At 43.0% G+C, this 13,458-nt stretch overlaps 1 protein-coding gene across 6 annotated transcripts in view; it reads right to left on the bottom strand.

The window, feature by feature from the left end:
- Positions 1–11,873, bottom strand: part of CCSER2 (coiled-coil serine rich protein 2) — a 178,846-nt gene extending 166,973 nt beyond the window's left edge. For all 6 annotated transcript variants that reach the window (XM_066243980.1, XM_066243982.1, XM_066243988.1 and 3 more), the window contains exon 1: positions 11,609–11,873. The gene's annotated coding sequence lies outside the window, so the exon portion shown is untranslated. The remainder of the gene's footprint in view (positions 1–11,608) is intronic.
- Positions 11,874–13,458: the final 1,585 nt, after the last annotated feature.

Genomic DNA, 13,458 nt, shown 5'->3' with positions numbered 1-13,458 from the left:
AAAAATAAAAAATTTTTTAAAAAGCTGTCAATATTGAATAATTATTTGCTTTACTCCATCATTTACTCAACAAAAATTTATTGAATAATCAGTAAGTTTGTGTTGGGGCAAGGAGGACTAGACACAAAAGCAAATAGAATATAACAATTACTACAACAAAATAACTGCAAAATGTCATAAGAATACAGGTTAACAGAGAACAGAGAATATAATGGAAGCTAGGTAGAGGAGTAAGGATAAAAATATACCTCCTAGATAAGGAGGTATCTAGGCCCTGGCCAGTTGGCTCAGCGGTAGAGCGTCGGCCCAGCATCTGGAAGTCCCAGGTTCGATTCCCAGCCAGGGCACACAGGAGAAGCACCCATCTGCTTCTCCACCCCGTCCCCCCTCCTTTCTCTCTATCTCTCTCTTCCCCTCCTGTAGCCAAGGGGCCACTGGAGCAAGGTTGGCCCGGGTGCTGAGGATGGTTCCATGGCCTCCACCTCAGGTGCTAGAATGGCTCTGATTACAACGGAGCAACGCCCCAGAGGGGCTGAGCATCGACCCCTGGTGGGCATGCCATGCCAGGTGAATCTTCGTCAGGCTCATGCAGGAGTCTTTGTCTGCCCCCCCCCCGCACCCCAGCTTCTCACTTTGGAAAAATACAAAAAAAGAAAAAAGAAAAGGAGGCATCTATATTGAGCTTTTAAAAAGAAGTGATTTAACAAGATAGTAAAAAATTTAATAGTATTCCGGAACAAAGGGAATAGTAAGTGCAAAAGCAGAAGAGTTTCTCATCCACAGAACCATGACAGAAGATGACGGCCACAGTTCATGGAGGGCTTTCTATGCACTAATAAAAGAATTTTACCACTACCCTGTGGTCCTGTGGCAAGAAACATTAGAGGTGCATTAGAACCCCCGAGGGAACACTCCAGATCCCCTAACTAGAGCAGACGACCAGTACAGGGAGGTGAGCAAGCAAAAAAGAGGGCAAACAAACTTCCATAAACAGAGAGCCACATAAGATTTTAAGCAGTAACAGAACCTGACCAGATCTGTTTCGGAAACTCAGAGTCAGCAGCATGGATCAGAGGCTAAGGGAAGAAAATCTGGAGAAAGACCAACAAAGAAGATCAAGAAGCTACTGCAGTGATGCTCCAGAGCTAAATATTGACAACCACTTACTGAAACATAAATGAACCACAGAAAGAGGCACATAAAGTGCTGGAACTGGAACACAGCTTTCAACTTAATTTTCTGAACTCATCTCAGATAGCAACTCAGTAACCAGAAGCAATTACAGTAAAAGTGTGGTCAGGTACATTAGGAAAAAAGGAAAAAGAGTAGCTATCAAATTCTCCCCTTAAAAGTGTTTCATTTATACTCTAATTAAAACATTATGTAAACATTTTTCTATTAAAAAAGTACTTATAATAAAACTACCACATCAGGCAGAGATTACCAAATTATATTAAAATCCTACTTCTGGGCAAGCAGTGTGCAAAACTACTAAGAATAACGAACAGTAAAAGTTATCAGAGAAAAATAGATTAAAAAATAAAAAAAGACCAATTAACACATTTCCTAATATTTCATAAAAAATTTTGTTACCCACATATAAAAACTATAGTTTTGAAACAATGAAAATTCACCAAGTTAGAGGGAGGGAATGTTCTTGAACATCTGCTCCCAATTAGCCACTGTCTTCATTTGAAAGAAATAGCTTAATACATAAGGACATATATATAACAATAGACCTTGGACACAGAGATTAGGATAAAAGTAATTTCACTTATTTTTCAAAAAAAAATGTTTCCTTTAATTTTTTTCTCTCCCTCCAATCATTCCATCAGCTATAAGTACTCTCTATTTATACAAATAGTCTAGAAAAGCACCCATCTTAAAAGAAAGTTCCGGCCCTGGCTGGTAGCTTAGTGGATAGAGCATTGGCCCAGTGTATGGACATCCCAGGTTCAGTTCCTGGTCAGGGCAAACAGAAGAAGCAACCATCTGCTTCTCTCTACCTCCCCCTTCTCTCCCTCTTCCTCTCCCACAGCCAGTGGCTTGACCAGTTTGAGCATGGCCCCAGGCATTGAGGATAGCTACTGGGGGCACATCAGCTTCAGGTGCTAAAAACAGCTCAGTACTAAAGCATCCGGTTGGGCTTGTCTGGTGGATCCTGGTCAGGGCACATGCAGGAATCTTCCTCACTATCTCCTCTCCGCTCACCTAAAAAAACAAAAACACACACACAGCCTGACCTGGTGGCGCAGGGAATAAAGTGTTGACCTGGGACGCTGAAGTTGCCTGTTCGATACCCTGGGCTTGCCTGGTCAAGGCACATATGGGAGTTGATGCTTCCTGCTCCTCCCCTTCCTCTCTCTCTCTCTCCTCTCTGAAAATTAAATAAAATCTTTAAAAAAAAAAACAAAAAAACAAAACACACACTCACAAAAATAAAAACACCCCCCAACACACACACAAAAAAACCTTGATTCTACATCCCCTCCAGCTATCATACTATTTTTCTCAGTTCAGTTTATAGCAAACCCTTGGAAAGAACTGGCTGCCTCCAATTCCTCCCCTAGAGTTCTCTCTTAAAGCACCCCTTGAATCAAGTTTCATCTCTAGCACTCCACCACAACCTGTTAAGGTTTCCAATGATTTTCACATTGTTAAGTCTAACAGTCCTGTCTTAGTCCTTAACCTAACAGCACCTGACACAGCTGAGCACTCCCCCTCTCCTTCTAAAATGTTTCACTTGGCTTCAGGGGTGCCATGCACTCTTAATTCTCCTCCTCAGTCATTGATGTGCTTCTTAGTTTCCTTTGCTAGCTACCACTCTAACTCTCCCCTCTCTCTGACCCTCTGTCCCTCTTTCTCTTTCTGGAAACAGTTCAGGATCCCAAGGCAAATTCTTAGGACTTCTTCTCTAACAACACTCACTCCTAAATTATCTTATGCAGTTCCTGTATCTCTATGCCAACGTCTGAAAATTTATCTCTAGTCCAGACCTCTGACCTAAACTGCAGACTCATTACACCCAGGTGTTTAGACAGTATCTCTACTTGGACTGCTACTGTAACATGTCCAAAAGTGAACTGATTATTTCCCCCTATAAAACCTGCTTATCCCTCAGCTTCCCCATCAATTAAATAGCAGCTCCATTCTTCCAGTTGTTCAAGGCCAAAATCCACATCACATATCTAATCCACCATCAAAATCTGTTGGCTCTACAGTTACAACATATACAGAAGGCAAGCACTTCTCCCAATCCCTGCCTCAAATTACCATGATTTCCCATCCAGAATTACTGCAGGAACCTACTGAAGGATCCCCTTATGCCCTGCCTCTAACTTTCTCTACAGAGCAGTTGAGAGATCCATTTAAAACAAGTCAAAACCCTTCAATGGCTTCCCACCTTCACGGTAAAAGTCAAAGTCTTACTTGCTGACAAGGCCGTGTATAATCTATTATGCATTGTATGGCCAGTAGCCACAGCCACCATCACAGCCACCTGGCCCGGGCAGGTTCGCCTTAGATTTGGACAGACGGTAATGAAACAATGGAGCCAAGGACTGGTGGGCCATTAGCTTTAAACCTAGCTTGCACCCGGCCAGCCGGCAAGAAATACACACAGTGTGAAAACACTTCCCTTTCCATTCAGGGCTCCCAAAGCCACTGACTTATCTGAGTTTCCTAGAATCAAAGGTTTCTAGCTCACCAGCCTTATTCACCTCTGTTCCCCATGTCCTTCTCTCTGCACAAACTGGCTTCTCCCTCAGCACTCCGCCATCTTGGCTGCCTCTCCTCTCCTCCACATGGCCTTTCTCTGCTCTCCTTTCTCTGCTCTCTCCTCTAATGCTAATCTCAGGAACCAAGGGAGAGCAAGCTCCGGGTCTGCCCCACTTTATAGTGTAGAAATCAAAACCTTTAATCCAATATACAAACAAGGAAGTCTCTGAAACAAAGTCACTTATCTGAGGCATAATAGGATTCCTCATAAGAGTGCATAACCCCACATCGTGCAACAGTCAAGGGTGTGGGGGAAAAGCTTAGTCTTAAAACTAAGCCTTAGGCTATAACAACCCAGCCTGCTAACAGCCTGTCTCCCACACCCAATGCAAACTATAAACGAGCAACCATATATATCATATTCACAAATTTATTTGACCAACATGCACCCCACCACCACCTCATCTTGTACCAATCATTCCCCTCAATGCCTCCACTGAGCTACTTGCCACTCCTCAAACAGGACAAGCATGCTTCAGCCACAGGACATTTGCACTCCTGTTCCATCTTCCTCAAATATTCTCTCCCCTAAATCGGCTCAGATTAGATCACAATATAACATCTTCCACATATCTGCTGCAATGCCATTCATCACTAAGCTTCCTTAACCACCTATAGGAAACAGCATCCCCCTCACATGCTCTTTCTGTTTTGTGTCCTCCACAACACTCTAATAGCAGACATATTATATATAGACGAATTAGAATATAAGTTTCACATGGCAGAAAATGTGTTTTCTTCCTGTCTACTATTAGCAAGTGCTGTACTATTAGCTGAAGCCAATAATAAGGGTTGACAAGTTCAACCGATCCTAAAATGAAGAAAATAAACTTGAAATAAAATTTAAAAATAATAATAAAAATATGAAAAAATGGCTATCCCTGCCTTCCCACTTTCTCTAAAGAAATACCACCTGGATATGTTTCCTGTAAGCTGGCCTACCAACTCAGACCAAAATATCATCAGACCCATTCTACACACTTAAATAGCTGTTATGAATAATAGGTCCTGCCTTTCCAAGCTATGATCTTCAGAGAAAATTGTAACTCCTAACCCTAACACTGGCTGCCAGGGCATAATGGTCACAGAAAACTCTCAGATTTCCCCCAAAGCACTCAGGCTGCAACCAAAGATGATCCAGCTATATTTAAACTAATTTACTGATCAACATGGAAAAGTAAGGAAGTAAAACTGTGGTCCCCAACCCCCGGGCCATGGACCACACCGGTCCGTGGGCCATTTGGTACCGGTCCGCAGAGAAAGAATAACTTACATTATTTCCATTTTATTTATATTTAAGTCTGAACGATGTTTTATTTTTTAAAAATGACCAGATTCCTCTGTTACATCTGTCTAAGACTCACTCTTGACGCTTGTCTCGGTCACATGATACATTTATCCGTCCCACCCTAAAGGCTGGTCTGTGAAAATATTTTCTGACATTAAACCGGTCCACGGCCCAAAAAAGGTTGGGGACCACTGAAGTAAAATAAAACATGTCAGCTTTCATGGTCCCAGCCTTTAAGAAGCCTCTGCCATCCCAATGGCTCCAAATCTCAAAATAACCAATTAGAAGCCTTGAAAGTCAGAGAAAGAACTATGAGGTCATTCAAAAGCAATCAACTCAGCAGGGAAGAGCTCAAAACTCAGTTACACCTAACATACTCTGATTGGTCAATTCAGTTAAAAAAGAAAGGAGAGTTCTGATTGGATGCTCTCATTAGGCTGAGTCAAACTCCAGCATCAGTACCTTCAGCAAGCAGATGTTAGAAACTAAAAGGGGCAGGAGACAACAGGATACACTGAGAAAGGTATGGGGGGGGGGGGGGGGGGTAGACAGGGCAAGGGTGGGCAGTGAGTCTGAAACAAAGGAAAAGACAGCTTAGCTCTATACAATCACTGGCCATCAGCATATCCCATTAGGGCAAACTAACCAGAGAACTGTTTGTAGCCTGAGGTGGCATTCTGTGTTTACTTCTTCTCTGCTACTACTTCCTGCTCTTTAACACTCCTTCCTTGATCTGACACTGATGGCTCTCCAGCAACCTCCCTGAGAGCCTTCACTTTCTATAGCTCCTCCTGCTCCATCCACTCTGAGCCTGGTGATCCGGTGCTTACCACAGGCACTTCAGTGTCTTAACCTCTTCCTGTATTAGCTCATGCCTTCTACTCAGTCCTGTCCTTGACAAGCTCATAATCTATTGGGGGAGGTAGACATGTCACTAGATTAGGGACAATACACCATAGTGCTATGAAAGAAATATAACAAAGTACAAAGTGCTGTGAGTGCACATTCATCCATCATTACCCCATTTGCTATCTTCCAAATCAACAATCAAGTTTCCCACTCTCTCTTAAGTCAGTACTAAGTTCTACATCTTCCCATCATGTCCTCTGATCTCCAATCCACCCTGCTGTTCAGGCTTTCTTTCTCATGACCTATTTCAACTACTTTCTATCAGAAACATAATTCAAGATAAATCCACACTGTTGCATCAGCCATCACCCTAAAATACATAACATACCATATCATCTTCTTACTCTGAAATATTAATATTGTTCCAATGCCTAAGAGATAAAGTTCAAATCCATATCACAAAAAATAAGATAATATATTTTTCACATCGAGCCTTTCAAAAGTAGGAAGACGAAGTTCCAGTTCAACTGTGGGTCACTTTTCCCCGCTAAGTTTTCCCATTTGCAAAATGAGGATACAAAAAAAACCTACCTCTCTTGGGGCTGTCATGATAAATAAGAAACTCCATGCCAAACACCAGCATAGTACCGAGCACTCAATCTATATAAACCATTACCCAGGGATGTCTCATCTACCTAAAATGTCTCACTCCCCAAAACAAGCAGATAACCAAGGTCTTACTTTCATATATTTTAGAATGATTAATGGAAGAGTTAAATCACAAATGGCCTTCTGGTTAATCCTGAACCACAAAAAAAACTTCAAATAACCAAAATATTGCTCTCACAAAAATTATGGTTTTCTAAATTTACTAATTAAAAAAAAGTATTCATTTATTTAAAAAATAACTAGGTACGTCCTGGCCAGACAGTTTGATTGGTTGGAGAATCATCCCAGAGTGTGCAGGTTGCCAGTTCGATTCCCCAGTCAGGACACATACAGGAGCAGCTTGATGTTCCTGTCTCTCTCTCTCTCTCTCTCTCTCTCCCTGCCTCTTTTTTAAAAAATTAATTAATTAAAAAGAAATTAATAAACAAAAAATAACTAGATTAGTTTGTTTTGTTTCCTATTCAAGTTCAGGAAGGAAAATAAGCAATACCTTACCAATGGAAACTCACTTATTTAAAAATGTGATTCTCAATAGTATAAAATCCACATGAATTAAATCCAATCTCAATTGCAATATAATTTCTTAAAGATATATACATATAAAACAAATTCTAGAAACTTAAGAAAAGAGTACATCAGATAATGAACATTCAGACCTCATAAAAGATGAATGAAATCACAAAATTTTGTTTAAGTCAATGATTTTAATAATTTTAAAAACTGCAATACCTACAACAATAAACAACAAAAACAAATCATAAACATTTTCCAAGAGATTACTGTATTGATAAGTGCAAATGAAAATTAGTAAGAAGACCCTAGTAAAAATTTATGGAAAGGGCAATAACAACAAAGGAGAAACTAAAACTAGAAAAATACTGCATTTACTTCTTTATTGTAGACAGTATGTTAGACAGCACGTACCCTTATACCCATTTTTTTAAAAAAAAAAAACTTTTAAAAAACAAAAACCTATGAAAGTATGATAAAACTGTCAACCAAACTGCAGGAGGCAGTGAAAATCAATACATCCTTTCAGAAATCAATCTGGCAGTGACAAAAACCTCCCTACCCTCTGACCTTGTAATCCTAGAACTTTAGCCTAAAGAAAGAAAGCAAAACAAAGGACAGCTATGTATTAACTGCATCATTTTTAAAACAGAAGAAAACTTAGATGTCCTATTACTAATAAGCAAATCAACTCATAATATAGAATAAGTTAAGTGTGCAAAAAGAAAATATTAACTATGGAAGAAAATATTAAACATTACATTTATGCTTTGATTAGCATATAAAATCAGGTATATATGGTAAGAAATAACTAAGAAGAAAAATTAAAAGTTTGATTTTTTTTTATCTTTGACCATTAAGTTGTTTGTAAAATAAAAGGCCTGTTATGAGGGTGTTATATTGAGTGGGACACACTGGAATCCATGTTAACACAATAAATTTACAAATTTAATTAAAAAAAAAAAGACTACATAGGAAAAAAAAGTTCTGTTAGAATTTATCAGACCCACCACAGTAAGAACACATTTTAAAACAAATTTTTCAGGAGCATAAAAGCACAATTAACAATTTTTTCCCAAAAATACTTATCACACAGAGTAATCAGATAGGCTCTTCTGCATACAGAGAGCAGCCATACAAATAATTTTAGCCATGCCATTAGCCAGCTGGAACCCTGTCATATTAAAATCTCATTTTACCATCAAAATGCAACTGTATGTGGGCTCTCCATATGGTGAGCAGAAGCCACTTGTCATGGAGCATTTGGAGAAAGGACCCCAAGCACTGAGGTAAAAACTATGTGACCAATTATAATCGTGAAGCTTCAGTGTCTCCTATATCCCCAAATGAATTATTATGTTTCTTAGCTACTCAAGGGTTAAACATTCAAGAAGGGAGACATTGCAAGCTGCTTTGCTCTCCCTCTGATAATTGGTAACTTCTTCATTTTCTCCCAAAAGCATCATGGAGTAAAGAAAAATACACAAGCATGAGGTCAGGAATGTGGGATACGGATAACCCTAAGTAACTTCAAGCAACTTGCCCTTTGGGATTTTAGTTGTTTAATGGGTAAAATTTTAAAAGGTGAACCAAATAATCTGTTAATTCTTTCAAGTTCAATGTTCTATTAATTTAATAGAACTAAACCCACCCCACTACAAAACCCCCACTGAGACTCTAAAACAATTATTAAGACTTAGAATTAGGAAACTGGGAGCAAAGGTAAAATACACAGATGGTCAAAAGCCTGAATTGTATCCCAGCTCTGTCTGACCCCTTCTACTACCTGCATGACTTTGAGCAAATTACTTTGCCTCAAAGTCCTAAAATGAAAGAAGCAGCATTCCCTACTGATCATGCATGCCCTTTTATTCTTGCAACATAAACCACACTGGTTTCTTCTGTCATTTACTGGGGTTTTCTTCCTAAGGAGCAACAATAATTTTGACTTCTTGGAAATCTAAAAGTACATTGTGTTTTCATCTTTTCTAAGTTTTCTGATACTGAGAGAAGTAGTTAATGCATTTTGTCTATCTTAAAGCTATATTCAAGATTGAGAGCATTCCTCAAAAATGTATTCAGCAAACAGTTTCTGAGCACCTATGCCACACAACAGTATGTGGCCAGAGTTGCAAAGGTCCCTTTCCTTAAGAAGCCTGAAAGTCTGGTGGAAATAAACAAATCATTAACTACCCACTGACAAATGCTAACTAACTGAATAATGTACAACATACTATAGGATCAGTCAAGACAAGCGGGACAAGATGTCCGAACAAGATTCAGAGGTTAGTTAGGTCTTGAAAAGCAAGTTGTTTACTAGGTAGAGAAGAATTCTCCACAAAGAACACAGTGTAAAACCACAAAGAAAGATGTTATAGTCTCTGTATGAAGAGGACAGGCCAAATGGTCGAAGCTGAAGTCAGAAACATGCGTGAAGTACCAGAATTGGGAAGGGCTTTGACTTTTATCACATAAAGATTACAGAGTCACTGATGAACTTTTCAACATGGAATCAAAGTCTCCTCCTTCCACCAGATAGTCTAAGGAGATGAGTCAAGGCAACAAACAAAATGCAGGTCTGCACGTACAGAAAGAGAGAATAAATTGTGTTTATTGGAACAGAGAGTTCATGCTCTCAGAATGGCTTCTCGCAGTTTCTTACTATGGCGTTGTAATAAAATACATTAGTAGCCTGACCTGTGGTGGCGCAGTGGATAAAGCGTCAACCTGGAAATGCTGAGGTTGCCAGTTCGAAACCCTGGGCTTGCCTGGTCAAGGCACATATGGGAGTTGATGCTTCCAGCTCCTCCCCCCCTTCTCTCTCTCTCTGTCTCTCCTCTCTTTCTCTCTCTCTCTCTCTCTGTCTCTCCCTCTCCTCTCTAAAATGAATAAATAAATTTAAAAAAATACATTAGTAAAATTACAGCTAGAAGATTCAAGAGAGTATGTTTTTTTCATCTAATTAATTGGAGTCCATTTTGTTGAGAACACTCAAAAACAACCAAATAAGAAAATAATAAAGCCCTGGCCAGTTGGCTCAGTGGTAGAGCATCGGCCTGGCGTGCAGGAGTCCCAGGTTTGATTCGCAGCCAGGGCACACAGGAGAAGCGCCCATCTGTTTCTCCACCCCTCCCCCTCTCCTTCCTCTCTGTCTCTCTTCTCCTCCTGCAGCCAAGGCTCCATTGGAGCAAAGTTAGCCGGGGCACTGGGGATGGCTCCATGGACTCTGCCTCAGGCGCTAGAATGGCTCTGGACGCAACAGAGCAACACCCCAGATGGGCAGAGCATCGCCCCCTGGTGGGCATGCCAGGTGGATCCCAGTCCGGCACATGCGGAGTCTGTCTGACTGCCTCCCGCTGCTTCTCACTTCAGAAAAATACAAAAAAAAATTTAAATAATATAATAAAAATCTATGTAATTACTTAAAGAGAGGCAAGCAGTAATGACATCCCAGAAAACTGACTTCAGGTAAAACGTTCAGAAATGTTCACAGCTTTATCACATATTGATTTCAGATAAGATGTATTTTGTGCCTACCTTTTGCAACACCAGAGGATTTTAAATTCCTTTTGGTTAAAGAAGAGCTGTTACCACTAAACTTTTTAAACTAAAAGTTTAAACTTTTAAACTAAAAGAAGACTATTTTTTTGTTTTGTTTTTAATAGCAAAAATAATGCTATGGAGAAAGGAATATTGTTTATGAACAACTATTTGGAGAAGCCTAAAACTCAGTCTGCCTCACGAATGGGAGAGAGACCCCCCCACGTGCCAATCTGGAGCCACTGAAGAGTCCGTGCATCGGTCATTCCCACCCTTGTGAGGCCTGGCCTTGGACAAGCAAGCCTAACTGGCTGGGTTACAAGCCTACAAAGATGAATTTGCAGTTATTGAAATTCAAACTCAATCAAGACACAGACGACGACCTGAAAGGAGTCATTCCTCCTTTTACTTTGACCAAAAAAAATAAAAAAGCAGGAGCATAAAACACATAGGTGTGCTACAAAAACAGCAGATGTGTAAACAGGACAGAGGAAGTACATGAATCTGTGAGAACGGTGTGGCCCACCAAAGTTTCATCTGAGGACGTGTTTAGGGTGTTGTCTTTATCGCGGTCCAGAAATAAGCCCCCTCCCCGCCAATAAATAACAACAGTCTTCAGGGCGCCCCAGTACTTTCTCCGGTCAACGCACAGAGAATCCTGTGTCTGCAATCACCGGGCATCTCGGCCTCGTCCCGGCTTCTCCCGAGAGGAAGGCGGCAGCCCCGCGGCCGCGGACGCCGCACCGCTGTCACAGCCGCTGGGCAGAGCTGGGGCGGGGGCATCCGGCTTCACTCCTGTGCTGCCTCCGGAGGCTCACCGGCGTCTCAGTGGGTCACCCCGGAGGGCAGCGGCCGAAGGGCACCGCCGCCTCACCCAGGCGCCGGGCCTGAGCCCCGGACCGCGCCCCCTGCCCGAGCTGCCGCAAACGCTCGCGCAGCCCCGACCCCGGAGCCCGCTCCGACCCCGGCTCCTACCAGGCGGATGTGCTCTGCCTCCTCGGCCGCGGCCCGGCTGCGGTTTGCCCAGCGATCTACCGGCCCAAGGACCGCAGGGGAGGCGAAGGGCCGTCTGTCACATCCCCGCCGGCCTCACCGCCGGACCCGCAGCAGCCAGCATCGCGTCAGTAGCCTGATGGAGCGCCGGACTCCGGAGCTACCGAGGCCCTTCCCTCGGCCCGCGCCCGGCCCGCGCCCGCCCGGACACCGCCTGCCACGGCCCGGGCACGGCGCGCGCGCAGCTCCGCCCCAGGACGCCCGTGCGCAGGCGCGAACCCCGCGGGGTAGCTCCTCCGCCTTCGGTCCCGCCCCGCCGCCTGACTCCAGCTCGGCCCACCTCTGTCCCCGCCCCCGCCCAATCGCCAGTCTTCCCAAGGCTCGGTTCGCACGCCGGGATCCGCCCCCCTCCTCTGATCTTGCTTCTCTGCCCTCTTACTCACGTCTTAGCTTCACCTCAGCTATGACATCAGCCCAGCGATGACTCCAGTGCTACTCTGCTGTGCGGCCTGACATGTCAACTCCACTTCCTGACCCAGGGAAGTTAGAAGTAGTCTCCTAGCGTTGGAACTGACATGTGCTCTCCACCTATTGATATAAACACCTCCAGCATTTTGTGTTTGCAAATACACCCGTTCCCTGCCTTCCAGTGTTCTGGCATGTGTCTGAACCATACACCTTGCCTACCACATCAGAATATGAGTTGAGATATTTCTGAGTTGAGATCTTGCTGAAATGAGGGAAAGAACAAGCACCCCCAAGGGCCAAGACTTGGAGGAACTGCATGGCGCTAACAATCCTTTTGCCAAGAACCAGGCCCTCCATCCCTTTGGGGGTTCTTTCACCTAAAGGAGGACTCCTCCTCTTTTCAATTGATGGCTAGGCCTGCTTCGAATACCCTTTGCCTAGAGGCCACCAGAGTCTGGCTGAGTAGGATGCTGAGGTCCCGGGTTTTTTTTTACAGAGACAGAGAGAGAGTCAGAGAGAGGGATAGATAGGGACAGACAGACAGGAACGGAGAGAGCTGTGAAGCATCAATCATTAGTTTTTCGTTGAGACACCTTAGTTGTTCATTGATTGCTTTCTCATATGTGCCTTGATGGGGTGGTGGGGGCCTACAGCAGACCAAGTAATCCCTTGCTGGAGCCAGCAACCTTGGGTCCAAGCTGGTGAGCTTTGCTCAAACCAAATGAGCCCGTACTCAAGCTAGTGACCTCAGGGTCTCGAACCTGGGTCTTCTGCTGCGCCATCGCCTGGTCAGGCAAGGTCCCGGGTTTAAACCCAAGGTCACCAGCTTGAGCACAGATTCACCAGCTTGAGCCCAAGGTCACTGACTTCAACAAGGGGATCACTGGTTTGACTGGAGGCCCCCTCCCAAGGCACGTATAAGAAGCAATCAATGGGGCCACCTGTGGTGGCACAATGGATAAAGCATCAACCTGGAAACACTGAGGTTGCCTGTTCAAAACCCTGAGCTTGCCTGGTCAAGGCAGGCATATATGGGAGTTGATGCTATCTGCTCCTCCCCCCTTCTCTCTCTCTCTCTCTCCCCTCTCTATAATGGATAAATAAAGTCTTTTTTTTAAAAAAAAGAAGCAATCAATGAACAACTAAAGTGCAGCAACTATATGTGTGTGTGTGTGTGTGTGTGTGTGTGTGTGTGTATTTAATCATGGCCAAATTGGTTAGAGCATCTTCCCATATGCCAAGGATTCAGGTTCCCATCCTCAGGGAACATACAAGAAACAACAAATGAATGCAGAAATAAATGGAGCAACAAATTGATATCTCTCTCTCTCTCTCTTCCCTCTCTCTCTCTCTCAAATCAATAA

The sequence above is a fragment of the Saccopteryx bilineata genome, chromosome 9 (assembly GCF_036850765.1).
Source record: "Saccopteryx bilineata isolate mSacBil1 chromosome 9, mSacBil1_pri_phased_curated, whole genome shotgun sequence".
NCBI classification, from domain to species: domain Eukaryota; kingdom Metazoa; phylum Chordata; class Mammalia; order Chiroptera; family Emballonuridae; genus Saccopteryx; species Saccopteryx bilineata.
Note: the sequence above shows the minus strand (reverse complement) of the source record. Positions and strands in the feature narration are given on the sequence as shown.